Source organism: Amborella trichopoda, chromosome 1 (assembly GCF_054954075.1).
Source record: "Amborella trichopoda isolate Santa Cruz 75 chromosome 1, AtrichopodaSantaCruz75HAP2 v2.0, whole genome shotgun sequence".
NCBI lineage: Eukaryota > Viridiplantae > Streptophyta > Magnoliopsida > Amborellales > Amborellaceae > Amborella > Amborella trichopoda.
This window is the reverse complement of record NC_142336.1, coordinates 8,966,535-8,971,638: the sequence shown is the minus strand read 5'-3', so window position 1 is coordinate 8,971,638 and position 5,104 is coordinate 8,966,535. Positions and strand designations below refer to the sequence as shown.

General features: G+C 36.5%; 1 pseudogene; it reads left to right on the top strand.

The window, feature by feature from the left end:
- The first annotated feature begins 3,476 nt into the window (after nt 1-3,476).
- On the top strand, nt 3,477-4,348 carry LOC18442817 (phospholipase A1-Igamma3, chloroplastic pseudogene; annotated as a pseudogene).
- Nucleotides 4,349-5,104: the final 756 nt, after the last annotated feature.

The window sequence follows — 5,104 nt, the reverse complement described above, 5'->3', positions numbered from 1 at the left end:
TCCTTCTTTTATTATTATTTCTATATTTTAGTTAGAGAAGCACAAGAGAGAAAGATTTCCATATCCTCCTTATCTCAACATTGTTTCTTTCTATTTTTTTAAAACATCCTAAAGTTCGAAACTATTAGATATTGCATTTTTTTTTTATCCCACCCTTTCTTAAAAATTGTGAATGCAAGTTATCCTCATTTTTTTTTTCTCCCTATCTTTTGTTTCAAACCTCCTAAAATAGTACCTATCCCCAACTCAACCCCTATTGTTCCCAACCAATCACGAGGGAGAGAAAGTACCAACAATCTAAAAGTTGAGAAATACGAAAATTTATCTTATTTGATTTTATATATATATATATATATATATATATATATATATATATATATATATATATATATATATATATATGAGTAATAAAATTTATCTTATCTTATTATAGTAAGTATGTCTATAGGAGAAGTAAAAATTAACCTATCGTATCATATAATGATATATATAGGAAAATTAAAATTCAAGAGGGAGAAGATATGCATACCATATCTAAGATTGTGTTTCTATATCATAAGTAGAGAAAGATTGAATTTGTTTGTCTTTGTCCTTTATGTACATGAATGTATCAATTGAGAGATTTGTATGTTGTTAGAAATTGTGTGTAAGTTGAGTTTTCTGTGTTTAGTCAATCTCCAAGTATAGTGTTTTGAGTCGAACTGGTTTGTGGATCAATGTAAGTGTCATGTTGGTACTTCAAAGGTATGTAACGTTGAAATTATGTTCTTTAAAGTGGGTATGTTACTGTAAATTTCTTTAAAGAGGCAATGTACGTCCGTTTAGTCATTGTAAAATTTTAAAGAGTGCCTTCTCGAAGAAAGACCCTATATACTCAAACCGATAGTTGGACCACGACCTGCCCGGTTGGGTGAGGTCCAGGTCAAAAGAAAAATAAATTTCATTATAAATATTTTATAGTATATAAAACAAGGGAAAAGTTTATATATAGCCGAGGCTCTAAACAATCAAATCAGAGCCTACCTCAAAAATTTCACTAGAAAAGGTTGTTTTGATGTCCAATTATCTTCAAATTGATCATCTCAAGTTCATGATGCATGGACATGAGAAAGAAATGGATTTCATGTTTTGGAAATAGTGTATTTTGTACTGCATTTTTTAAGCTTTAAACTTTGTAAATAAATATGAAAATATATTTTAAGGGTATCACAAAGATTTTCATTATTTAAATCACACTTCTCAATACTATTTGAAGGTAGGCTATAATTTAATTGTTTAGAGCCTAGGCTCTATGCAAACCTCACCCATAAAACAATGATGCAAATAAACACATATATTGTACATAAAGAAATGTATAAAACGAGACTGTTTACTTTTGACATAAGGAGGACACCATTTTCATTTACCGTTGGATTTGAAATTGGGTGGTTAAAGATATGTCATTCATTGGGCACAATATCCAAGATTAAATTTCTCCAATGTTGTAACACACTTTCAATTATTAGATTTCACCTTATCCAACCTACTTAACTTCTATTCCACTCTTTCATTCTTCTTCTTCCTCTATTTTCTTTGTTCTTTTATCTTTTTTTCTTTGCTCAGATGAGGCACTCTCAGCCTCCTTGTAACCATATAAAGTTTAGTTAACCTTTAAAAATAAAAAATGATTATCACCTCTTTGAACAAAAACTAAATAGTTTTATAGTATACAATCCATATATTAGGGGTGGGAACGGGTCGGATTAGGTCCCGGACCTATACCCGAATAGTGTTCGGGTCCAAGATTTGGACTCGGACCCAACCCGCTAGGTTTAATTTTTGGATCAAGTCCACCCCTCGGGTCTCAGGTCAGATGTCCGAGTCCATTGCGACCCCCTCTACCATATATATGAATAAAAGTTTGCATCTAGTGGGGTCAACATTCACCCAGATCCAACCGAAACTGATAATCTAGACCTCACCCACGTCAAGTCCAAGTCATATGGACCTGAACCTAGCCCACCAGGTCGATTATCTGTATAGGACCCATGTGAGGTGTACCTGTAGTCAGGGTCGACCCGTCGTCACCCGATGAAATTGTCACCCCTAAAACCAACAAATGGTAGGACATTAGTGACCTAAAAAAGGGTCAATAATGAATACTTGATCGGAAGGCGAATCAAAATGCCTTAAAAACTTCTGGTAATAGAAACCCCACAACCACGTACTCGTGTATGCCTTTAAACCTTTTGTCATTGAATTTTGATTTTTTGAACTTTGAGCTGTTTCCCACTTGTATATTACTATTTTATCCCAACATATGCCTATAAATCATTACGGAAGCAGGAGAGAGATCCAAAAACTCAGAACCATAGAGAGTGAGATTAGCACAGACTATGCACAATGACGACTCGAATGAAAGAGAAATGAACAACAAACTTATTAGGGAGAATCAGTATTTCAAGACTGCGAATTTTCAATCCGGATAAATATCTAGATCATTGTTTGAACCGGTTTGAGAATCGTACGGATCCTTGACTTGTTCCCCGCTAAAACCTCTAGGGAAGAGTGATTTACTTGTGGATCCTAAATTTTTTTTAAAATACACAATGTGTATTTATAGTAGAAATTACAAAGATTAGTAAACTTTTTTATTTTTTTTTTCCAAAACTATCTTTAGGTCCGAAGAAAACTTCCGACCGAATTTTATTGGTTTTTAAATTTTTTCCTTAGTAGGGCACCACCCTAAAGCTCGGAGCTTGCCCTACTAAAGAAAACAAAAATTTTAAAATTCATACTGAGGATTCTATCCTCAAACTAATAGGTGATTTTGGAAAAAATAAAAAAAGGGTTTTGTTAGGCTACACCACTTATGGTGTGGACTTTAAAGTGCTCAATATTTTTAGATATTTAGATACCCTTATCTTATAGTATAATAATTTTTTATTTAGAGGTATTTTAAGTAATTAGTCAAGGGTAAATTAGAAATTCTTAATAGTAAGAAAAACATTCATTAACTATAGTGGACAATGACATTGCCGATATGGTGTGTGACATTACCCACAAGATGCATTAATTGTTTTTAACTATTAATAGAATGCCACTATTTTTTTAATAAAAATATCTATTCGACCTTTCTAAATGACCAAAAATGCTTTTACTTGAAATATTTTGTATTACAATTCAAGAGTATTTTAGCATAAAAAAAAGTTAAGCACTTCAAAGGTCTACACCATCAAGTACTGTAGCCTAAAAAGAAAAAACGGATTGACCAACCATCTTTATAATTTGTGCCTATAAAAAATTTATTTCGTATTTTAAAAACAACAAACCAATGCCCACTTATGTAGTAGCCCACATCATACATATGGACCATACCTACCCTAAAAAGCGAGCACTCCCAAGCCCATACCATGAACTCAACCTAAACAACCTAAGTATAACAAAAAAAAAAAAGGCGAGAGCCTCCAATTTTGAAAGCTTCCGCTGGTTCTATCATGGCTTCCTTGCTAAAAGCTCCCTCTCCCCTCCACCAAGCGCTACCTCTCTCTCTCCCACGTACCACCATCTCCACTACCTTCCAGCCGCTCCTCCCATCGAGATCGAAGTTTCGGCAGTGGCCACTCACCCTAAAGAGTGGAAAAACCGAATCATTTCTATCTTACAACCAGGAACAGTTCGAAGAGTTGCAGGAAATGTTCGTAGGTAAACTGGTGGAGGAAGAAACAGAGAAAAAGCAGGGTCTCCTGTCGGAGAGGTGGCGCGAGATACAGGGCGAGAACAACTGGAAAGGGTTGCTCGACCCCATGGACCCATGGCTACGTCGAGAGATTATATGTTATGGAGAATTCGCGCAGGCGTACTATGACTCTTTCAACTTTAATACCTACTCCAAATACTGTGGCACCTGCAATTACCCGATGAACAGCTTCTTCAGAGCGCTCGGCACGGATCACCTTGGCTACGAGATGAGCCGCTACTTGTATGCAACTTTGAGGCGCAAATTCTTCAAGAAATAGTTGCAGGCACGGGCGTGGAGCCAGAATGCGAACTGGATCGGCTATGTGGCGGTGGCGACTGACCCCGACATGGTGCAGAAGCTCGGGCGGCGGGACATCATGTGCGTGTGGCGCGGCACGGTGACGTACCTGGAGTGGGTGGAGGACCTGATCGACTATCAGATGGAGCCCAAGTTTGGCCCGGACGACAAGGTGAGGGTGGAGTCAGGGTTCTTAGATTTGTACAACTCCAAAAGCCCGCCTGCAAGTATTGCTCCTACTCGGCCCGTGAGCAGGTATATGGTCTACGAAAACGTTATAACGGTTGTTATTACCGTAATGAACAGCGGCGTTATGTTATGTCACGGTAATAGCGATGTGAAAAAGGTTTTGATAGTCATAAACTTTTGGTGAATAACGGCCGTTTTTTGTTTGCTCAATATGATATCTTAGGAAAACAAACGGAGGACACGTTGTTTTCTATGACGCTGTAAGCTTGTGCTGAAAGTACCAGGACTCGGACGAGTCTGGTATGCGCCAGACTTGAGTTTCCCCAGTTGTGTTCGATTCCGGGATATTATAAATTTTTTTAAATTTTGGAATATTATAAAAAATGTGAGAATGATCTTTTTGGTGTATGATTCGTATGATTTAGGCAATGAAGGGTGAGTGTATTCTTTTCTTTCTTTTCTTTTTTTTTTTTTTTTTTTTTTTTTTTTTTTTTTTTTTTTTCATAAATCTCCATTTTTTATTTTATCTTTTTTGGATTTCTAAATTTATTTTTTAAAATGCATCTTTATGCCTATTTGGGGCCCTTAAGGTTTTTTTTGTAATATTTTGTTTTTAATATGTCTTATTTTTTTTGGAATTTTCTACAATTTTTGCTTCAATTTATTGAGGGCCTATGCATGGATTCCACCTAGGCAAGCTTGGGGCCCTGGACTCCGCCGAGGTAAGCAAAAAAGAGTACCTTGTCCGAGTTGATATTTTTGTATGGTGATAATCCTCTTATCTAAAATGGGGGTCTTTCGAAACCTCGAGCTGGTGACGCGCCGCCTAATGGAGCGATGCAAGGCCGAAGGAAATGAATCGAGCATTACTATCACCGAGGCGCGCTTGCATTGCTT